Genomic DNA, 24,989 nt, shown 5'->3' with positions numbered 1-24,989 from the left:
ATAAGACCAACATACAGAAAGAAGTAAACTCAAGAAATGGAGAGTATCCTGAAGACATCATTTAAATTCCTGAATCTGTTTGTTCTTGGACTGCTCCATCTCTGCTCTGTCCACTTACAAAGACAGTAAGTTACCTTTTTAGGCCAATTTAGAACTATTGGTTTTAATGCTTCCAATTTTATGTTTTTTAAGGTTTCTTTTTTTTTTAATGTTTATTCATTTTTGAGAAAGAGAAAGAGACAGGCCACAAGCAGGGCAGGGGCAGAAAGAGAGGGAGACAAACAATCCAAACCAGGCTCCAGGCTCTGAGCTTCAGCACAGAGCCCAACGCGGGGCTCGAACTCAAAACTCCAAGATCATGACCTGAGCCAAAGTCGGATGCTTAACCAACTGGGCCACCAGGTGCCCCAAGTTTTTTTGGTTTTGTTTGTTCGTTTGTTTGTTTTGAGAGAGAGAGAGACAGCACAAGTGGGGAAGGGGCAGAGAGGATCTGAAGCAGGCTCTGTACTGACAGCAGTGAGCCCAATGCAAGGCTCAAACTCACAAACTGTAAGATCATGACCTGAACTGAAGTCAGACCCTCAACCAACTGAGCCATCTAGGGTTTTAAAAGCACAAAATAATTTGTTTCTCTAAGAGAATAAAAACAGTAAATTATCTCTTTACCTGCTGTGGCCTTCAGTTAACTTATTTTCAATATTAGTGGCTGTTAATATATAAATATTACCTAGCCCTGCTGTAAAGAGATAGAAATAAAAAACAGAGCTATATGTAGACTGAAAACAGACGTCCACTAAAGATTTACATTCCAAGTACCAGGAACCTTACAGACAGCTTTTAATGTAAAGTTTAGTCAGATTTGAAGTCTTCAATCCAGGTAGTGCTTACTTTTCACCACTTGACATTTTACCACTCTATTCATTCTTTTTTTTTTTTTAATGTTTCTTTATTTTTGAGAGATAAAGAGAGGAACAAGCAGGGGAGGGGCAGAAAGAGAAGAAGACAGAATCCCAAGCAGGCCTCATGCCATCAGCACAGAGCCCAATGCAGGTTCAAACCCATGAACCATGAGATCATGATCTGAGTCTCAACCAAACAAAGAGACGGCTTAACCGACTGAGCCACCCAGGTGCCCCCAACTCATTCAAAGCTAGGTAATAAAGGTATGTTACTTTGTATCATTCTGGCTTTACATCGTTCATTCACTTATGTTCATCAGTATTTGAAGAAAGGCAACTGCATATGCCCATTGGAAACATACACACATGCAATAAGGATTAAAGCAAAAAGTCTTATAGGTTGACAACATATAATAAACTTCTAATAAGTCTTTCTTCAGCTTGTCTGCCTGGAATGCCCCTACTTATTCTTTGATACTAAGCCTAAATGTCACCTCCTTTCAATACAGCCTTCTCCACTTAACATACACTAATAGAACTGCTTGCTGCCTCTGCCTCCTCTCTATCATAGCAATACCCAAATTACAATTATTTATATGTTAGTGGTAATAAGAAACTTCTGCAGTAAAAATTTCTCTAGTAAAAAACGAAACAGAAAAAAGCAGATGAAATAGAGAAACACTGTAGTAACAGAATTCCCAATTTAACAACTGAATGGATCTGATGGGGAACTCACAGATGACTCAGAGTTCAAGTTTGGGCAATGGAGGAATAGGCCTATTTAATAGAGAAAGGAAAGTTAGAAATAAAACTACATTTTAGAAGAAAGAAAATGAGAGAAAATTCAAATTTGAGTATGTTGAGCTTGATGTCATGACAAACAGGTGGAACTCTCCAGCTGGAAATTGGGAGTCTGGGAACTTACAGTACAGAAGTCACCTGAAAGAGGTACTCACAGAAGCCAACAGACCAGGTAGTATTCCAAGGAAAAGAAGCTAGATGTAGAAAAATACATAAAGCAAATACTCAGGAAACAAGTTGGCCCTGTGAATGAAAAGAAGAGTGGCTACAATATATAGGAGAGCTAGAAAGACTACAAAGTTATAAGAAGGGAGAAGGAATCTGGAGAATTAAAAAAACAAGAATTAAAACTGAAAAAAAGTCCCCATTTGGCAATTCAGGTCACTGGTAATAACAGAGAGAACAGCTTTAGTGAAAAAGAAGGTAGCAAAATATAAACAATATACATGTTGCTTTTTCTTTTGGGCTGTTGGATAACATAAAAAAGGAGGGGGAAAGAGAAGAAAAAAATAAGAAAAGATGTTTTTTGGGTGGATTTTTTTTTAGGCCATTGAAGATGTTAGGGGAGATTCAAATAAAAATAATAAAAGAGTTACTAATGAACCCATATATTCCAATAGAAGGGATAAAAGAAGTAGTCATGAAAGCCTAAAGACACATCCCTAACACTAAATGGTAGAGAAGAAGAGAAATTAAACAATTTAGAGATAAAGAAAAGCAAAGCTGACAAAGATTGTTTGATGGCCTTAATCTTGCTACTCTTTTCAAAAAAAAAAAAAGTTAATTGAAAACAACCTACAAAGTCTTAGAGCAGGCTAGAATCAGGGGCTAGAAAGAGAGTAGGAAAAGGTCTGAAAAAGCCCCTGTAGGAAGTCAATTAGAAAAGACTTGCCAAACAATGTAAGTGGGTATTCTGGTGCACACCCTATAATTAATTGTTCATCTCATTTCCACCTGCCTAGTAGAAGGGCACAAATTCTGTAGCCTATTTGATTTGACTGGTATTCACTGTAAAGACAGCCTACTATGTCTGATGTGAGGTAATGATGTTCTTTCTGTACATCTTCTTTTCCATTGTATATTACTGCATTTTTTTCTTTACTATGTTACAAAACTTTTAAATTAATCATTTTTATTGCTTCAATGTTTTCTAGTCTTGCTCTGATGCTTTGCTTAAATATCCAAGTAGTATTTGATTATTTAAGAAATCCTTAAGTAGTCTATTTTATTAAAATCAAGTATGTGATATATAGAGAACAGGAATTCTAAACTTAAAACTGGCTTTATCTTTTGACAGCTGCTCATTTATTACTATGATTAAAAATAAAAATTCCTGGGCACCTGGATGGCTCAGTCAGTAAAGCCTCCAACTTTGGCTCAGGTCATGATCTCACAGTTTGTGAGTTCAAGCCCTGCGTCCGGCTCTGTGCCGTCAACTCAGAGCCTGGAGCCTGCTTCCAATTCTGTGACCCTCTCTCACTCTGCCCCTCCCCCACTCATTCTCTCTCTCTCTCTCTCTCTCTCTCTCTCTCTAAAACATTTTTAAAAAATTTTTAATTAAAAAATAATAATAGTAAAAATTCCCAGGGCACCTGGGTAGCAGTCAGTTAAGCACCCCACTCTGGATTTCAGCTCAGGTTATGATCTCAGGGTTTCATGAGTTCAAGCCTCCCATGGGGCTCTGCACACTGACCACAAGGAGCCTGCTTGGGGTTCTCTCTCTCTCTCTCTCTCTCTCTCAAAATAAATAAACTTTTAAAAAACAAAAATATTTAAAACAATAAAATTTCCTGGGAAAATATGGTTGCCATAAAATAGTCACTTTAGAAAGCTCTCATACTTGGGGCACCTGGGTGGTTCAGTCAGTTAAGTGTGGGACTCTTGCTTTGGCTCAGGTTATGATCTTATAGTTTGAGCCCCATATCCAACTCTGTGCTGGCAGCACAAGCTTGCTTGGGATTCTTTCTCTCTCTCCCTCTCTCTGCCCCTCTGCTGCTCATGTGCATGCATTCTCTCTCTCTCTCTCTCTCTCTCTCTCTCTCAAAATAAATAAACATTTTTTTAAAAACTTGTAAGAAAAAAAATAAAGCTCTCATACTTACTCCTAGAATGCTGCCATTGCATACAAAGCTATGGGATTCAACTTTTAGAACTCCTTTAAAGTCTTAACATAATCTATATATTATTGTCAAAGTGACAAATCTTCATTTGTTAAATATAGGTTTCACATTGGGGATATTTCTGGTTATAAGGTGGTTTATCTAAATTAGAAATACCACTTATGAACAAAAAATATGACTATAAAACATGCAACAAGGGGCGCCTGGGTGGCTCAGTCAGTTGAGAGTCCGACTTTGGCTTGGGTCATGATCTCACAGTCTGTGAGTTCAAGCCCCGCATCGGGCTCTGTGCTGACAGCTCAGAGCCTGGAGCCTGTTTCAAATTCTGTGTCTCCCTCTCTCTCTGACCCTCCCCCGTTCATAATCTGTCTCTCTGTCTCAAAAATAAATAAATGTTAAAAAAAAATAAAAAATAAGACATGCAAGAAATTTTATGCTGCTATAATGACACCATCACTAAAATATATTTATGACTATATTCCCCTCCTCCACACTGTCTGCTCCGTGGGTTACCACTCATACATTCTAGTACGTTGGGTAAAAATAAAAATGCGATCATTTTATAGCCACAGTTCCTACTATTATAGATAATATAAGCAGCTCTGATGGTTTCTAAGAGTCAAATTATTCAATATTCAAAGTAGTTATAGCACTCTCATTTTTAAATTTAGCTAGTTGTTATTCAATGCCCTATCTTTTTGCATAGTATAGTGAAAATGTCCATTACCCCTCTGGCATATACCTGATGCTAGCCTACTCAGTCAGTTGTCTACTCCTGTTACAAACATATACATTTACACACATACAGCACTAATTTTAATTGCCTATATGTGTATTTTTTCCTTAGTTTGTCACCTGAATATTACCTGTCAGCTTTGCCTGTTCATGAGCCCTAGGACAGTCTTCCCAATGGTAGCTATACATTTCCATTGGTTCTTTAAAAAAACAGTCTAATCTCACACAGCTGCCTTGAGCCTAAGTCGTCTTAAACTTAACTAAAATCTCTCCACACCACATTCTACTCTCAAAACAAAAACATTAATTTAAAGCATAGTCTTTTTCTTACATTCATAAGCTTCAATCCATTTTAAAGCTCTACTTCTGAGGATTATTCAACTTTACCTTTATTCTCTTCAAAGGTATTTATTATTAACTCAGCATTTATCATTGTCCCTATTCTCAAAGTTATACACCTGAACTAAGAAATGCTCAAGAAAAAGTTTAATCAGCTGTCTTGTTTCTTCAAGACAGTCCCAAATTCCTCCATTGCTGACTCACATATATTAGACCATAAGCTTCATTTCTGATTGAAAAAAAAATAAAATAAAATAAAGTGACTATATTTAAGGGGAAGAGTTAAGGTACATTCTAGGAAAAGGTCAGTGAATGTCTACCCAGCTGTAAAAACTGGAATAGAAGAAAATCAAAATAATTTGATTTTATGGAAAAAGCAGCAGAGGCCCAGAGGCAACAGGTGGCTTACCCAAGTTTACACATTTGGTGGCAAAGCCAACACTCATATCCAAGTCTCCTGATTTCAAGTTCAAAGCTTTTCTACTTTAACCATTCATTCAAATGACTAAACAGGATTATATTAAAAGAAAGGAGCCAGACACAAAAGACTACATAGTGTATGATTCCATTAACATCAAATTTCTAGAAGTGGCAAAACTATAGAAACAAAAGCAGATCAGTGGCTGCCTAGGGCTGCGGGATAGGAGCAGGAATCGGGAAAGTGGGCAAGGGGAAGCTTTCTGGCGGATGAAAGCATTCTAAAATTAAATTGTGGTAATTGTTATACAACTGTATAAATTTATTAAAACTTAAACTGTGAATTTTATGAGACATAATTTATATTTCAATAAAGCTATTCAAAAAATAAGTTAAAGAACTCAGATTTGGCTTTAAGTCCATACAAGTCTCAGGAAATTATCACTATCAAAAGTATCAGTAAAACACACCAAAAAGAACAGCTTTTTTCCAAACTTCAGATCCTTTTCCCTTCAGAATTTCCAAAACTTGGGTACCTTATTTTCCAACCTTACATTTTCCATGGAAACAAAGTAACAAGAAGTGCACAAATATACACATAGGAAACGCGCATAAAATTCCCTGAAAACACTTTGGTTATTGATCATTATTTCCCTTTAGGTAGGACCAGCACTGATGTAAATAAGCCTCTGCAGACAGTTTAAAGGATAACAGACTGTTATCTGGTCTGACAAATTGCTCCAAAATAGAATTCTTTAGTGATTTCATTTTCATGACATCTTTGTGCCATTATAATGTAAACACTAATAGTCTTTTTATTTAGAGGAGCCATTTTTAATTGTATATTAGCAAGTTTCTTTAGTTTATTATTTGTGCATCCTAATTAGGCATACATTTCTTCAGCTTATTCAGCACTGACAGCCTATTCTTTACTTACAAATTAAAAATAAGTTATATCTCTCTCATAACAGTTAATGCTTTACACCTATGAGAAGTACCACTGTTTGAACCTTAAAAATAAACAGACTTTTAATTAACGGAGACCTAGATATCTGTAATTATGTCAGAGGAAACAGTCAAAATTACTTAGTAAACCTACATTTCCCATTCTGCTGGGGTTCAGTTTACAAGGCTAAGGAAAGACTTTTTGGCCTCAAGAATTTCAATTACCACCTTCCTAAGCCCTAGAGTTTCACCAAACTTCCTAAAAGAGAAAGAAAAATCTGCAACTTATAAAGAGAAAGCAAAATATTTACCCTAGCTTAAGCTCTTAATTTTAAAGAGTAGGTTTCTCAAAATTACAATCTTTTGACATTTGGTAACTGAATGAATTAAGTAGTTATTCAAAGAACTCAAGACATGAAAAATGTAACACAATCTCAACTGAATATATATCTCTTTCAGGTACAATCCCATGTGTTAGAGAAACTTAATCAATCAGATCCCAAATGATTGGGGCCCGAATTATGAAACACACTTTCTCCCTGTGACCTTTTCACAGTAACTGGCTTAAACTTGCTAACAGTACTCCCATGAATGGAGAACACTGCTGTTCATTTTAGTTTGTTAGTCCTCTTCAAGGGACACAGTATTTTTTTTTTTTCACATTTTTATTACTGCAATGAGGGCACACAAAGAAGTTGAAGAGATATTCTAAAAACCAATTCCTTGTAAACAGATACTCCACAGATGAAGACAACAGAGGAGACATGAAAATACATTCCAGGAAACTGGAAGAGGGGTTTATGATATATTAAATATTAAGCAGAACAATAATGTGACTGATACAGCACCCTTAACAATGAACCAACAACCCCATATCCCTTTTTATATGGAGTTACAAAATCATGTTTAATAAATCATATTAAACCCTGCCCCAACTAAAGTTCTAAGTCTCTTGCCTATTGCCTCAAAGGAAATGAAATCATTATAATAAATCTATTGTAACATAAAAGCTAATGTTTTATCAGGAAATGTTCTTTGTATGAACTCTATAAGAAAAAAAAAATCCTATAAGGATGGTCAACTCCCTCCCACTACTACAGAGAAAAGAAGGAAGTGGAGGGAGAAAGAAAAACTGAAGAAGAAATCCCCCTCACCTCCAAACAAAGCAGGCTCATCAACCAGTAAGATCCTCTGCCTCTCTCAATCTCCCTCCCTTCACTGACTGCCCCAAACATAGCTAAAATCTGAAACAATGTATAATATAGAAGCTACAAATTATATTTTGATCAATTATATCTTACCAATCACGATATTATGATCAATTATATTTTAAAAATTATACACATGATTTTTAAAACTAGCTTATGGAATGATGACTTAGTCATTTAATAACATTGCTATGCTTTTATAGTTTGACGGTTTGTAAATACCTTTTTACCACAGGCAAATTATTTTGGCTCCAGGTATTAATGGAATTTCATATCTCATTTAAGGGATATTATAATATAAATAACCAGCCACAAAATTATTAAAAATTTAAAACTCATTCATGGTTCATTAACAGTCAATTGAATAAAAAAATTTATATAAACATAAAATAGGTTCATTTTAGTTGTATGTTTGTAGTAAATCAAACAGAAGACTCTCCCGTTTTTATGTTACTTTTATTCATTTATAATCAGAAAGTTACATTTAAAGTTCATATCATGTAATATTTCTCATAACTCAGATTCTATAAAATAAACATCAGTTTAATTTCCCATTTACATCTACAATTGATATTAGCATTTTATTATTTATTTTATACTGTGAACTTTATTTACATTAACCAGTCATCAAGACTGTGACAAGTAAAAATGCTAAGTCTGAAAATAAAATAAGTATGTTGAGTCATATTTATTCAGTTTATCCCACTGCTAAGATACATTTGAAAAACCCAGTTCCAAGATACAAAAAACATAGGAGGCATTTCAATAGTGATTTTCAAGCTTTATTTCAGTGCTTCAATGAGGAGGCTATACTATAGAACCAATATAAAAGAAAAGAGAGTAATAGCAAAGACAAGTTTGAACCACATCAGCACTAGCCTTATATTGGTAAAATTTGTCAATTTTTTTAAAAACCTGAGACATATTTCCTCTTCACATGTCATTTTCTGACCACCAAAAAAAAAAAAAAACTATCACAAAAAGATATATATTTTTTTAAGTTTACTTACTTATTTTGAGAAAGAGAGAGAGAATCCCAAGCAGACTGCTCCACAGTCAGTGCAGAACCCGATGCGGGGCTCAAATTCAGGAACCATGAGATCATGACCTAAGCCAAAGTCGGCCACTTAACTGACTGAGCAACCCAGGCACCCCAGAAAAAGATATTTTTTAAAAGTAGCCAATGAGTGAGGTATTGGGTTTTGGTAATTAAAGTCTTTTTAAAAGAAAACTTAAATGAGAGGTACCTGGATGGTTGAGTGGGTTGAAAGGCAGTCTCTGCCCCTCCCCCACTCACGCTCTCTCATGCTCTCTGGCTGCCTCACAAAAATAAACATTTTTAAAAAATGAATTTCAAAAATAAAAACTTAAATGAAATTAACCATATAGCTCTACTTTCTGTAACAAATATGAGTAACTTATACTGAAATACATAGCATGATCTCATGGGCCCTATGTGTTCTCCCATTAACAGTAAAATGTACATTGGGTGCCTGGGTGGCTCAGTCAAGTTAAGCATCCGACTTTGGCTCAGGTCATGATCTCATGGTTTCTAGGTTCAAGCCCTGCGTCTGGCTCTGCTGACAGCTCAGAGCCTGAAACCTACTTTGGATATTGTGTCTCCCTCTCTCTCTGTCCTCCCCCACTCACTCTCTGTCTCTCTCAAAAATAAACATTAAAAAAAATTTTTTTTAATAGAAAGTAAAGTTTATATGAGTTACATGTTTAGAATATTGTAGATATTGATATAAAGTCATTTATTTAATCAAGGAAGAATAACCCTATGCCAAGTGAGTGATATCATTCGTTTTATTGGTTTGATCCCTAATCATTTCAAAGAGAAAATTGTGGGATATGGAGGGAGGTTGAGTAAGAGGGGATGTAGACTGCAGAGTAGAATATAGAGAGAAAGGAAGGTTGAGAGGAGCCTAATACCTTAAAAAATGTATCTTAAATGCATACTCATCCCCATACAATAGTCTTCTGTTGGGAATTTTAAAATGTTTTTTTAAAAATCAATTGTAAATATCTTTTACTTTTAGGCCTGTTTGTCTTATTATAGCAAACTACAATTTAATAACAACTCAAACTGCCAAAAAGAAACTATATACTTTATGGTACAGAAATATAAACTACAGACTCATGAAGAAGGGAACCAAAGGAAATCTTGTACTGGTCCTTTAAAGGCTACACCTACTATACCACTGACTGTAGAAGCCTGGAAGTTAGTATCTCATCTGAAGAGTACCAACAGAACCAGTACTGACGCATGTATTAATATTAATACTTGTAGTTTCAGAATTGTTTAGAATCTTAGTTGTGCTTTAAGTTTTAAAAAATTACATTTTTTATATTTATTCTTATGATTGTAAAATGGAAACTCTTTTATAAGTGTTCTATAATATGAAATGTGTGGATTTACCATTTAATTAAACCAGGAGATTTAGTAATGCAGTTTATAGTAAATCAAAAATAACCACTTAAGAACTGGAAAAAAATACATAAAAATAGTCTGGCATGTCTTATAAAACATTGTTTAATTTATAGCATATACCCCTTAAAAGTGGTAAACATCTCACTACCATACATCTCACAGGTATGGCCATTCCTTTCAAGGAATCTATTTTTTTTTATTTTATCAGCATTGAGATTCAGTTTACATAATGGAAAACAATGGAGAACAAACAGCCCAGCCACTATTTCCAGAAAAAAAAATATTCTAATGATTTTAATACATACATTATCAATTTCTAGCCTTGAATATGAATATGTCCACTGTGAGAAGTAAAATAACATATCTAACTTATTACAGTTGTGAAATCTAAATAAAGCACCATAAACCAAAAAATAATTGCTTTATAGTCAAAGGCACAAGTTCAATTTGGTAAAGCCACTGGACTCACTGCGCCATATTACAGAAGACAGAGGTTAAGAGGTGACCTTGGGATCCTGCTTTCCAGATGTCTGAAGGGTCCATTTCTTAATGAAATTATCTCTACTATTAATAAATATTTAGCTTACTAACTACCCAGTCAATATATTCGTCTATATAAGACTCTACTTGATTTTTGAAATTTTAGGACTATAGATATTATAAAGAAAAAATTTATGAACATACAACTTGCACAAAGGATTAAGATATATTTCCCCTCTGATGCAATGCACAAGAAGATTAAGAAACTTACTATCACACATTCTACATTATGGGGCATATTTTCTGAGATTTTAAATGAGAAATTCAATAAACCTGAAGCATCTACTTTCTATTATTTCAGATCATGAAAAGATTTAATTTGTAATACTATATATATAATACATGTATATATATTATATACATTATATATAATACATATATAATATATATATTATATATGTGTATATATAATATACATATATATTCCACAAATAACTATATATAGATATATGCCCATATCAATTCCTTTACTCTTTTAATTAAAAATTTATGTTCCTTCAGGTCATAAAAATCAGGGTTTGGGCATTTTAAAAGTTCAAACACATATTAAGCTATGCTTTCTTTGCTTTGGCACTAGCTCCCCCTCCAGACCAACCTACTAATATAACTGTACTTAAAAAAATAAACAACAACACAAGTTTTTCCAAACCACTAGCAAATTTCAAAATTCACCTCTTTTAAGAAAATTCCAGTACCTTAAAATAACTAATTAAAACTGAAATCAAACACTGCATAATGTAATCAGAATTATTTTTTTAATTCCATACATCTCAAAAAGAACTGACCTGTAGGAAAATAACTTCAAGTGACTCTTTAAGAACATCCTAAACAATATATATAGTGCTATATTTTATGGGAATTATTTTTGAATCACTATCCTAATAAACCACAATATACTCATGTTAACTCACTACTTGATCAAAGATACATTTTTGCATGTTTCTGCAATCTATGCAAGTTTCATTCCAGCTGTTCAGCTCTTCAAGTACAATTCTCAATTTATAAAAGCAGCAAAAGGAAAATCCAGGTCTCCAACCATCTTCTATGTTCCTTACAGCCTATTCATTTTTAACTCCCTACATTTCTACATACTAAACTGTAAAATAACAAATTCAAATGTTTGAATGTCCACCTTATCCTTAATACCCTAATACTGTATTTTGATATTGAGCAATTAAGACTTTCTATACACATTTCATGGTATATCTCATAAGGTTAGCAATGTACAAGACCTTATCATTTAGCATACGTTTAGGGGTTTTTTTAGGTTATTTCAGAGAAGGGAGAATACAACTTACTCTATTATTTCAGTACAGCACTGTTATGTTTAACTTCTCTCCTAAAATGTTTTCTATATAATGCACCCTTTAAAAGAATTATGCGTCAAAAACATGAAATTTAAATTTAATCAAGAAAATAAATATACACTTAACCCCAGGAGTAACAAGAAAGAAAGAAAAAAAAAAAAAAAAACTGAAATGAAACCTTGCCTACAGTTTCTAAAGACAGCCAAGCTAAAGTTCGGTCAGTTACCCCTGATGAGCTTAATTCTAAACTGACAGAAAACTTTTGTTGAAATTTGTTCTGCGTTACCTTGAAGTTTGGGGTTATTACTAGAGATTCTGAATTTCCTAGGTTCGCCTTCTTGAGTTGGCTTAAGTCAACTGTAAATTAATTCAAACATGGATAGAAGAAAACACCTCTTCGTGCCTTTCTCGAAGGCCTCAATCAAAAGTCTAATAATATACGGCAAAACGCTAAGAGCTCACCAGGGATAAACCCTAACCAAGTCACTGCCATTTAACTTACACTGCGTCTCTGACGTTCTGTAAGGCTGAAAATTGCAATCCCCACAGTAAAAGAACAGGTGCTGCACCCGACAACCCACTCACTCTTGCAGGACAAATCTTCTTTAATAAATAAGGGCTCATTTAACCTTCCCAAATAAGTTTAGATACTCAAAAGCCGCCAGCTCATCATTTCCACATCAATTGGGGGATGCAGTGGCACTCACGCCTTTAACTGCCCCGGCATTGGCCCCTCGCCGGGAGCGGATCTTTGTACGGGTCCACTCCCCGATTTCTGGCCAGAGAACCCCTCACGAAAGCCGGAAACGTATAAGCATCCTCCTCCCCACAGTCCGTGACTACAGGGAACGAGTTGCTGGCAAAAGGGCAGGTAGGTGGAGAGGAGAGAAGAGGGACACCTCCCACCCCCGCCCCCATCATCCCTTCTCCTCTCCACGGCTTCGGCCCCTGCCCGAAGCAAGGATGCGCGACGCCGAGGACACCCGCGGAGGCAGGCGCCCCTCACCCTCAGCTCGCGCCCCCGGGCCGCGCCGGAGCGTCCCGGGGGCTTACTCCCCACTTTTCCGGGAGCCGCTGGGTAAGCAGCAGTTGCAGCAACAGGCCCGGGGAACGCCTGGGGGAAAAGAGCGGCGACAGCCCCAGTCACATCCCCAGAGCCTCCTCGGACCCCGCGCTAGCCCAGCCCCAGACCCCGAGGCGCGCGGGGCCCGGCTCCCAACGCCCCCTTACCCGAGGCGGGAGCAGAGGCGGTCTCCGGCGTCCCCAGTTGCCGCCGCCACCGCCGCCGCCACAGCCCTCAGCTGCAGCTGCCCCGTTGGGGAGTGGGAGGGGTGGCTGGGTGGAGGATGCTACTCCCGACTGAAGGGAGACGAAGAAACGGAAACAGGAACCGCCGCCGCCGCTTAACGGAGCCTTCGGCGCCACTGACTGAGCGAGAGCGCGAGGCGGCGCGAGCGGGGCAGTAGCTGACAGCGCGAGACCGAGCGCGAGCCGGGTCCCGGGCGCGCGACCCCGAGCAGCGCCGGCCCCATTCCGCGAGGAGAGGAAGGGGACGGGTTGACTGGGGCTGGGAGGGGGAGATGTGGGGCGGGGGCCTGGAGCTTAGGGAACCTGGCTACTCGGGTCTGCCGGAGATAACGCGCGCACGCGCCGGAGCGGCTCTGACAACGAGCGCAGGCGGGGAAGCCTTGGCTAGCGCAAGCGTGCGCGCGCGGGTGGGGGCGCGCGCCCCTCAGCGTTACAGGCTTCTGGGAGAGGGCGCGCATGCGCCGGCGGCTGCCACCTACGGCGACCCTGGCATGTGCCACGGCTTCTTCCCGCCCCCTTCTAGCTGAGCCGTGGATAGCGTAGCTGCAGCATCCGCTGCCAGGGAGCCGCGGGCCACAGAGGGACCGGGAGACTTCCAACAGGGCCACAACTGCGCTAGGGCGCCGGCTCCTACACGAGCACAGGCCGCCCTCTACTGCCTTCAGGCCGGAGACTGCTGGGGGCGAGTCGAGCCGAACTCCCCACTCCCGGGAGCGCCATCTCCCGGGAATGCCATATTCTCGATAGCCGGGGGAAGGACTGGCCCATGCCAGTGCAGCCCGCGGCCCTAAGGAGCACTAGTACTGAAGCAGGCTCCTTGCTACTTTTTAGAGGTGATCGCTGCTGCTCAGCCCCTGCAGCCCAGGTCTGGCCGTTCGGCTGCAGCTAGCGGCGTGACCACAGAATGGCATCGCACCCACATGCAACTAGCGGAGCCCTGTTTTATCTTGTGAGAACTGTTTCTACATCTGCCCCGACAGAAAGACCTCCCACAAGGGCCTGAGTTTGATGCCTAGCCTCTCTCCCGACCCGCGGCTGCGACAGCGCCTTTGAGGCGGAAGTTTATTCAAAACGGGAAAGAGAACTTTGGGGAGGAGGGGTTCCCTAGGATGCTTCCTACCCGCACGCACTCGGGAAATTCCTGGCGCCCGCGATGCAGAGCAGTGGGCCGAAGAGCTAGGTCAGACCGGCCCAGACGGTGAGCTGAGCCGGAGGACCTAGGCGCGCAGCCCCGGCACACAAAGTAGTCGCGGGCCGAGGGAGGGGGTGCCACGAGGTCCAATCAAAGACGCGAGCCATGTGAGTGGAGTGCGAGCCGACCAATCAGACGGCCGGAGAATGAGCTTCCCGTTCCCAACTCTTCCCTGTAGCCTCCGGACCCAGATCCCAAGCCTAGAGCGCGGTACCGTGGAAAGCGAGATGGTGCCCTGAGGACAGAAAAATTATTTCTCTAGACTTGGGTGTTTTTAAGTGCCTTGCTTAGGTACTTATCCCAGAACAAATAGCAGCGGCGTTTTAGATGCTGAGTATGAAAAAGATCACAGAAAAGAGATTTACAAGGCACTGGTCTGCCAAGACTGCAATCTGCCTAATAACATTCATAAATTTACAGTGTTTATTGAGACCTTTTTATAGGCCAGGAACTGTATTACAGAAAAAACAAATAAGATAACTACTGATTTCCAAAGAAGAAAAAAAAGTTCCCTGCCCTCAATAAGCTCAGATTCTTGGGTTTGCTGGACCTTGTGACTCTGATATTTATTGTCAGTCCTTTAACGAAAAAGCTCTCAGCAAAGTAGTTTACAGTAGTTTTTATGGCTGTTATCTCCCTGTAAGAAGATAAAACTAAGGGAAAAGTAGAGTGACCTATCTAAAGTCACACAAAAACAATATACTAGCATAATCAGAATTATGTTCCAGTTCAGAGAGCTTGTATATCCATATTCAACAATTTTTTACTGAATGCATGGTTGCTGTCCTCCACTAAAAAGGTTTCTGTACCAAGCTTACAAATAGAACGGAATTCTGCTTGGAGGGCCACAAGCTTTGGTAGTTGGAAATGAACAGAAATTTTAGGTTTATGCCAAAGATGAGGTAAAGGCTGAAGTCTTATAAGTCACACTCTAGATACTTTTTAGAAGTCAGAGGTGAGATGGATATTTACTTCTTAGTTTAAACAGCATGTTTAAAAATATTTTACCAAGCATGTTTAACTTTAAAGCTTACCTTATATAATGCTTTAAGATCTCCAACTTCAAAGCTTTATTTTACATTTGCCTCAAGACTTCCAGTTTTTTATCTGGCCTTCATTTTTCCTTTCCAAAAACGTAGGAATTAAAATACATATCTTCTCAGGGCACCTGGCTGGCTCAGTTAGTGGAGCATGTAACCCTTGATCTCAGGGTTGTGAGTTTGAGCCCCACCTTGGGTGCAGGGATTACTTAAAAATAAAATCTTTTCGGGCACCTGGGTGGCTCAGTTGTTAAGCATCCAACTCTGGATTTTGGCTCAGGTTATGATTTCACTGTTTGTGAGTTTCAAGCCCCACCTCAGAGTCCACACTCACAGCACAGAGCCTGCTTGGGATTGTCTCTCTCTGCCCTTCTCTCTCCCTCTCAAAAAATAAATAAACTTACAAGATAAAATAAAAGCTTTTAAAAATTAAAAAAAAAAATTACTTACCTTCTCTACCTGCTTTTTCTTTAAAAAAAAAAAAAAAAAAAAATTTCCTAGGGGTGCCTGGGTGGCTCAGTCGGTTAAGCGTCAGCCTTCAGCTCAGGTCATGATCTCACAGTCTATGAGTTCGAGCCCCGCGTCAGGCTCTGTGCTGACAGCTCAGAGCCTGTAGCCTGCTTCGGATTCAGTGTCCCTCTCTCTCTGCCCCTCCTCTGCTCACGCTCTGTCTCAAAAATAAATAAAAACATTTAAAAAAATTTTTTTTTAATAAAAAGTTTCCTAGGAATGTTTGTCCAAGATTTAGTGCACCTTGGTAGGATAGTATATTACATATTAAAAGGCCAATAACTTGGGTGTCTCTAGAATATACTCAGAAACTAGCTATCTAGTAGCTCTGATTGTGCTGTGATGAGGCAATGTGCTTCTCACCCTGTGACAAAACACTGTTAACAAAGCCCTTTCCAGGACGTGCCCAGGATTGAACTGCCACCTCAGAACTGAAGTATCAGTTATACAACTGACTTTCGGAACAAACCTTTACCCACTGAGTTCCAAGCCAATGATGAATTTCCAAAAAAAAATTCCCGACAGTTCCAGCTTTTAAAAAATACATTTCTTTTACTCTCTCCAGAGAGGAATATTACTAAAACTCTGCCTTTCTCTTGCTAGGTTAAGTTTCTGAGAGAGCAAGTATCTCCAGATGGTTCTAAACATTACTAGCCACCAGAAGACATCTCTATCAAAGGATGTTTTCTCCACAAGCTCCAGCTGCCCCACCCCCACCACCCACTGCTGCTCCTGGGGCCCTCTCACTCTCTCTTCTCACCCCAGCTGCCTGCCTCTGCTTCTCATCACTCCTAGTTTCTGATATTTGCTTAAGCAAGTACAAGTGTTCCACCACTTCCTCCAACCTTCCTTCACAAACTAGCTTTTAGACCCATCTTTGCTTATCTGGAAACTTAACAGATAAGTTCTGCTCAGCAAGAGAATGTGCAGAACATTCTTTATGTCATATTATCCCAAGAACTAATAGAACCTTGTCGATATGTTATATTCTTTTATGCAGCCTGCGTCAAATTCTTAGTCATCAACCAGAGCTGTGGGGTCTTGCGGGTGGGGCAAGAAGTTGTCAACCATTAGACAATGAAAAAGATGAAAATGAAAGTTAAAGTGAATACAGGAGTGGCCATTTTATTGAGAGATTAGCTAGATCAAAGTTAATGAACTTGAATATTATCACATTTCCAAAGTTGTGAACATTCATGCAGGAACTAGTTTGAAGTTTACTACTACCATTTTATTAATGACTATAATAAAAATAATAGCCGAAGTGTAATATTGCTGAGTGTCAGGTACCATGATAAACTCTTGCCTCCATCATTTAATTCTCAAATCAACCCTTGAAGTAGATCCTGTTATTATAATGGAATCTATGAGGTCACAGAGAAGAGTTAAAGAGGTTCTCAGCATTAGCTACTTACCAGATCGTTTAGAAATGTTTCCATCTCGACCAATGTGAAACAACTGAATGTCAGTCATGGAAACTTTCTTCATAATCTTTAATTGTCCTTATTTTCTAAGTACTGCTCTGGATACATCTACTTAGAGGATTCCATTTTGCAGGAAATCATTCAAAAGACAACACTGTTTATTACATGCAAAAAGGTAGACCTTGAGATAATCATTTAACCCATTTGGCCCTTAGTTTTCTTATCTGTAAAATAAAGGGGGTGGTCTAGAGAAATTTTGGTTCTTTGCCTGTTTTAAAACTATAAATCTAGGGGCGCCTGGGTGGCTCAGTCGGTTAAGCGTCCGACTTCGGCTCAGGTCACGATCTCGCGGTCCGTGAGTTCGAGCCCCGCGTCGGGCTCTGGGCTGATGGCTCAGAGCCGGGAGCCTGCTTCCGATTCTGTGTCTCCCTCTCTCTCTCTGACCCTCCCCCGTTCATGCTCTGTCTCTCTCTGTCTCAAAAATAAATAAACTTAAAAAAAAAATAAAACTATAAATCTAGCCAGCTTGACACACCACTGCCAGCAACCAAAACGAGATATGGAAAAACAGTCTATACTTTGAAATCCAGTAAACATTTCAAAGTCACTTTGAACCAACTCCCTAAATAGAAATTCAGTCTACACCCACTCATTAAAGAGAAGATCCAATCTTTCCAATCAGAAGAGTAAATGAAGTGATTGATTTAAAGACTAATGAAACTATCTCTTTCTATGACTTTCCTCCATGGCTGAAATCTCTGTCTTCTTCATTGAGATAAAGCATCATATAATTTAATTATTCACATCCACTCCTATTCCTTCCTCATTAATAGAGTTCGTTTTTTGTTATGTTTGTTTGTTTTTTAGGTAACCATCCAACCTCTAGCTATACAAGGGCAATTGAATTAGCCTGTCAATCAATAAATTAATTCCCTAGTATGGTAGAGACTTGCTTACCCTCTTTCCTTGCATATAAAAAGATTACATTTTCACACATACATCGCTACTGCTCAACTCTACCCTTGCAGTTGAGCTGAACCATGTGACTAGTTATAGTCACTAGTCTATAGAGGGTTGTAGGTAGAAGTGGTATGTATCACTTCCAGCTATGGAATTTAATTGCAAGTATAAGTTCTTACAATGTTTACTCTTCCCCAGTATCAAAACAAGTATTATTGAAGATGATAGAGCCTGTGTCAGCCTACGTGCCTAAAAGGGGACAATGTGGAACACCCTACCTTCCATCCTCATCAGGTCAGGATGGATACATGAGTAAAAAAATATACCTTTATTGTTTAAACCACTGAGATTTGGGGTTGTTTTTTACTGCAGCGTGACCTGGAATCTAGGTTATATTAGGTCTTAGACAATTCTAATTCTAATTCTAATTCAGGTATATCCTAATATACCTGAAAACCATGATAGCCCTGGGGTGTACTGGCCCAGTCAGACTGAAGGAAAGGATTTTTACTCCCTGCTTAGAGGAGAGGATTCTCGCTTACCAGGTACAATGAGTCAGCGCATAATAGAGATTGCCACTGGCAGCAATCTAACAAACACAAGAGGAATTAACCTTAAAATGAAGTCAACACACTGAAGATGGCAAAGAGGAAAACCCTTGAAGATATGTTTGAGCTGCAGGTTGTATCACTCCTGAAGGCTACTCTTCTTTGGACTTCTAATTCTGGAAAATAATAATTTTGTTTTTTTCTCTGTAACACCATAAGCAGAAATTACATCGTGTATATCTTTAATTTCATCACAGTTCATAACACAGATATGACTCAAGAAGCACTCAAAAATATTAGATGAATTAAAATTGTTTTCATATCATAGCTCGTACTCTTGCCTTTATAAATAAAACATCACCTGCACTAACAAGGGAGGAAATTAATGTAATACAACCCAGTCTTGTTACAGATGAAGAGATTAAGACCCAGATACACTACAAGATTCATCAAGTTCACATAGCTTTGTTAAGGCAGAACTAAGGGGGGAAAAATAACTAATAATTGCTTCATCAAAAATGACCATAGTTTCTTGGGATACCTGGCTCAGTTGGTTAAGCATCTGACTTTGACTCAGGTCATGATCTCACAGTTTGTGAGTTCAAGCCCCGGCATCAGGCTCCGTGCTGACAGCTCAGAGCCTGGAGCCTGCCTCAGATTCTGTGTCTCCTTCCCTCTCTCTCTGCTCCTCCCCCACTCACTCTCTCTCTTTCTCTCTCTCTCTCTCTCTCTCTCTCTCAAAAATAATAAACATTAAAAAATTTTTTTTTTGAAAACATGACCATAGTTTCCAACTGAAGACAGAGAAGCAATGAGACAGTATATTACCCTGGTAGTTAAAAATGCTGAAGTTAAAACAAATGTAGTTTACTTACTAGCAATATGTTCTTGGACAAGTTACTTAAACTCCCTGAGCTCAGATTTTCCATCTGTAAAAGAGGATAATAATCTCTAGCTCATAGAGTTGTGAGGAATAAATGACTCAACATGTAAAAAGCACTCAGCACAATGCCCGACACTGAATAAACATTCCATATATTGCAGATCTATCAAATGGTGTTTATTCATAGCTAAATCAAATTTTTTTTTACATTATCATAGATCCTGTTCTCCTTTTTAATTCAGACCACTGACCTGTGTTTTTCCAGCATGTATAATTCTAGTGTAGCCTATACAATTGTATAGCCAGTACCTGCTCCTCCCATTTCCACACATCTGCCATATTATGGCAGCACGCAAAGCCTTGTTACTACTGACTGGCCCTTGGCCACAACTAACTGGTCAAGAAGTGGACACTTGACCCAAGATGGGCCAATGAAGCTAGTCCTCCAAGATTTTTAGACTTTGTAAGAGAGGTCATCACAAGTCTCAGCTAGATATATAATCTAGAAGATGTCATAGGACATGTTTTGGTTTTTGAGGGGGGTGGTGGTGTTTGTTTGTTTTTGTTTTTGTTTTTGGCCAAGTGGAGAAATACATTCTGAATTGAGAAAACACAGTCAATGGACACAGGGAAGAGGAGAAGATGAAGAAAGTGTCTTTGTTATACTGGAGTTCTCAGCTCCAGGTTTTCTTGACCATTGGCAGAATCTCTGCCTTTCCTTCTGCTTTGAGTTGTCCCTTCCAAAGTTTCCCCCCAATATTCTTCTAATATATTCCCTATTTTGCATAAACTAATTTTAGGTGGGTTTATTTTAGATGTGATAAATGCAATGGTATGCGATATTATATTATCATCAAGTAAAAAAAATAAGAAAAGGAAAATCCTTAAATTCATTATCTTAACAACTTGAGTGTTACTTCTAAGAATATGATCAAGTTTATAAAAATGAATCAATAAATTTTTATCAACTATATGTAATGTACCTGTAGCAGAGACTCCAATTATATCCCTATATCTGTTTTCTCATTCTTCCATAAGAGCCAACCCCCAATTTTCAGATGGCCATATTGCCACTTAGCTAAAAACGAGTATTTTCTAGTCTCCATTGCATAGGTGTGGCCACATGGCTAAATTCTGGCTGTTGAGATCTAAGCAGAAATGTTGTGTGGGACTTCTATTTTAAAAAATAAAATTGGGGCACCTGGGTGACTCACTTGGTTAAGTGCCCAACTCTCGATTTTGGCTCAAGTCATGATCTCACTGTGAGTTCTAGCCCCACATTCACTGTGCAGAGCCTGCTTGGGATTGTCTCCTTCTTTCTCTGTCCCTCCTCTGCTTGCTCTCTATCTCTCTTAAAATAAATAAAGACAACCATTTTAAAAAGTTATAAAAAGAAAGGAATATACGCTTCTTACCTGTTCTCTGCATCCCGGGCCATAATGTGATGACGGGGGCCCTTTCAGCCATCTTGGACCATGAGGAGGATAGCCAAACCTTGGAGAGAGCATAATAGTGAGGAAGGACCTGGCTCTCTGACAACTTTGCAGAACCTCCATTGCAGTCTTGGGCTGCTCACCTCCAAAATTCTTTTATGTGAATAAATAAATAAATATATAAATAAATAAGCTTCTCTCTTATTTAAGCCATAGTTTTCGAAATCTTTCTATTACATGCCACAGAAACTAATCCTGATACAATACCATAGTAGTTTGATAAATTATGTTAAGTTAGATCTTTAATGCTCCGCAAAAAGAGAAATTAATCCAAAAAGATTTGAAAGAAATGTAACAAAGACAAGTACATACTACTCTATTTAAAAATTTTAACCAAAAACAAAGATACAGACCAGGAGTTGGAGATGGGGGGAGATACAGACTGGGGAAAGATGGGATCGGAGCAAAAGGAAAAAAAAAAAATCAGAGAGAAAAATTCCAGCCAAGAAAAAGAGTTACCACTGTCAATATGTTATAAATACTTGCTCCAATAAGAATGAGTCTTGCTAACATCACCAAAGTTCCAAGGTTCTGCGTTACAGGGGCAAAAACTCTATCTTACGAGTTTACCAGAAGGAAAATTAGATTCGGAGGGAGAAGATTAACTCTAACCAAACTGACAAAAGTCTGAAACACCAGAAGGTCCCTTGAGGGCAGAGACCCTGCCTCTCTGTCTTGATGACCACTGTGTATCATACTTGCTGAATGAGTTAATTAATTTTCATTGCGATATAACTGCCAGGGGGATCAAGCACTCGTAACCTCTGGTTAGTCAGGATCTTCTAGTTTCCATGAGGACAAGGCAGTATAGAGTAGATTCAGAAAGTAGATTCTAACTGTATTTGAATCCAAGCACTGCCACTTAACAGCAATGAGACCTTGGGAAACTTTTTGAAACTATGTGTCATTTTTTCATTCATGTAAAATGGGAATGATAATATTATCTACCTCATCCGTATTGTTATGATTATAAAATGAGTTATTACATGTAAGGCTCTTAAGAACAGTACCTGGCACAGAGCACACAACAAATGTTAGCCATTTATAGCTTTACAAAAACCTTAAGCTAAAGCAAGCCTTTGTGGACACTATTATTATTATCTGATCTACATCCAAAGTCAAAAGGACATGAAAACAGAATCTCAGGAAGAAAAAGAAACAGGTGATTGACAAGATTTCCTGAGCCAAAGGTTGAATGTCCTTTCAGTTTTGCAGTACATTCTACAACACAAGTGTTGGTATTTAAAACAAAGAGTAAAGGTTCTAAAAACAACACCCTATAAACGGCGCTGACACAGTTTACAAGTCTACTCGTAAACTCGTGTACATTGGGTCAAGTGGAGCCAACATATTCATATTCAAGGCTGAATATGAATTCAGATCTTTTAGTTTAAAATACACTCCCTGTCTTTGGGGGCACTTCCGTCAAATGGCTGAAAGTTCATCCAACTTATTCGAGCTCTTTAAGGTGCAAGGAACCAAGTAACTTGGTTACTCCAAGGAAAAGGGGATTTGAACTGTTTTCATTTCAAAATACATGAACCAAAACTTATCCTGTGGCTGAACCACTGAGGCAACTGGAGATCTGCTGATCCATGTTTTCATCCCATGTCATTTTCTGCTCTTCTGCTCTTCTCTCAGTACCAACTGACTTCCATTTTTTGTTTTACCTTTTGGTTTCTGCAGGCTCATGATTTCCGTTCCCTTATAACTGCATCTTTTTCATAGCATAAGACACAATCTTAACTTTCAAATTCTCAGTTTCTTGATTCACATTCTCCACAGAGGGAAATCGTGTTGGGTCTTCATGTCTTTCTCTATGAAGTCACATAATAGGTCTTTGGCCTTCAGTCAGGTGTTAATTCTGGTCCAAACTACTGTGTCAAAGTGGTGATGGCTGCCCTTTCAGCAGGGGCTTTGTGCCTGAGCATGGCAAACTCTTTAGCAGAAGTAGGGGGTGGGTACACACAGGAATTGACATCTCTAACATCCTGCTGTTTTCTTTTCCTTCACTTTCTCCTTCAGTTGTCTATAACTCTCCTCAGCCCACTAATATTCACATAGGGATCTTACCACTCTGTCCTTCTCTTCTCAGTACTTATCAATTCAACTCAATTCAATCTCAGCCTCCACATTGGTCTTTGCTAATTTTCCAATGCATTGTTTCCAGTAAATGTTTTCTTTATGAAGTCAGGTGGACTCTGTTGGAGTTTGTCTCCACATGGACCATCTAGCTTCTCACCAACGAAATAACTCAGCCCTCCCCTTATGTTGTCACAAAGTGAGCTTGGAAGAAATCACGAGTTATGTAAATGCAACACCCATAGCTTCTTTTAAAATCAGCAAAAAGGTGGGGGGGGGGCGGTGCCTGGGTGGCTCAGTCAGTTAAGCGTTTGACTTCGGCTCAGGTCATGATCTCACAGTTCGTGGGTTCGAGCCCCGCGTCGGGCTCTGTGCTGACAGCTCACAGCCTGGAGCCTGTTTCGATTCTGGGTCTCCCTCTCTCTGCCCCTCCCCAACTCACGCTCTGTCTCTGTCTCAAAAATAAATAAACATTAAAAAAAAAATCAGCAAAAAGGTGAAGCCCTATGATAATGGAACAAAACTGTCTTCACATAGGAAAGACAGATATTTTATTTTATATTTTTAAGACAGACATCTTAAAAGCTAATCTACAGACAAGTTTCATTAAAAGCTGATTCTATCAGGTGTTGAAACACAGGGTTTATGAATATCTAATATATAAATAGTGGCAACAGAAGTCCTATGGCTCTGACATAACAACAAGGGAGATGTTTGGTGAGCACTAAGGCCTCTGCCACATGCAGTAGATAACCTACGCAATAACATGTTGCATGGCCCTGGAGAAAATAATTTAAACGAGAACAACCAGAAGATGAAATGGACAGCAGGAAGTAAATTTTAGAAATTGTGAAGAATGTGGTAACTTATGAGGTGAAAAAGTGACTAAAGATGAAGGAGATTTAGGGCTTGGGTGACTAGTTATTTGATACCATTAATATAATTCATAGTTCAGTATAATCACATGTAGAATTCAGGTCTTCTGATCCCAAACCAATATTCTGTTCATTCTGACAGGCTCAATGTTTTGTTTTCGAAAAATCAAAATCCTAACAAAAGATCATTGAGCCAGAATGGATTCAGCATTGTATCCCCAGTGCCTAGATTAGTGCTAAGCCTATGGGAGATGCTCAAACAACATTAAACGAATTAATGAATGAATAAATGAATGAGAATGTGACTATTTCAGCAGAAAGGATTTGACTAAAAAAAAGTCGTTTTTGTCCTAACATATTGTTAGAGCCTGCAAATGGTTTCCAAGGAAGTTGTAATACCTTTTAATAGCTATTTTTACAGTATCCTGAGAAATTTTATACATACTTATGTCCATATTCCTAAATAACAGAAGAAATCCAATTAACTTTGTCTTTTCTTTTATAGGAGTATTTTTCATTTTAAGAATGAGGGCCTAATAAAACAATCTATGCAGCCCTCTCACTTTTAATATTCTGTGTGCCTCTAAAACAAAATGTGCTTGATTAGTTCTCCCCTCCAACTTACAATGAATGCATTTACTAACTTCTCTCAGATAGATTTGGCTGTAGTGACCATATTTCAGTCACCAAATGGAGTGAAACTAAATCTAACAATTAAATCTGTTATTTAAAATCTGAATTTTCCTGGAAAGTCTAAGACACATGGAAACCATAGGGATGAGTCTGAAATATTTATTTAAACTATGCATGATTCCTCATGATCTTGTAACTAAAGTGTACTTGGCTGTATATCAGGGCCAATGTTCACCAATATGGCAAAATTCTGATTGGTCGGGGTCTATTTTGATTGTCTGAGACTCTGCAATCAA

The 24,989-nt window shown here is 38.6% G+C and overlaps 1 protein-coding gene across 15 annotated transcripts in view; it reads right to left on the bottom strand.

The window, feature by feature from the left end:
- The window catches only part of FUT8 (fucosyltransferase 8), a 310,615-nt gene extending 296,321 nt beyond the window's left edge, over nucleotides 1–14,294 (bottom strand). For 8 of the 15 annotated variants that reach the window (XM_019451537.2, XM_019451532.2, XM_019451538.2 and 5 more), the window contains exon 1: nucleotides 12,976–14,123. The gene's annotated coding sequence lies outside the window, so the exon portion shown is untranslated. Of the gene's footprint in view, nucleotides 1–12,975; nucleotides 14,124–14,173 lie in introns of those variants that run through there. The other 7 variants (XM_053889503.1, XM_019451533.2, XM_053889508.1 and 4 more) reach the window with 2 other exon arrangements.
- Between the last annotated feature and the right edge of the window lie 10,695 nt (nucleotides 14,295–24,989).

This window comes from Panthera pardus, unplaced genomic scaffold, assembly GCF_024362965.1.
Source record: "Panthera pardus isolate Hobbes unplaced genomic scaffold, ASM2436296v1 HiC_scaffold_24, whole genome shotgun sequence".
Classification (NCBI taxonomy): Eukaryota; Metazoa; Chordata; class Mammalia; order Carnivora; family Felidae; genus Panthera; species Panthera pardus.
This window is presented reverse-complemented; position numbering and strand designations above follow the sequence as displayed.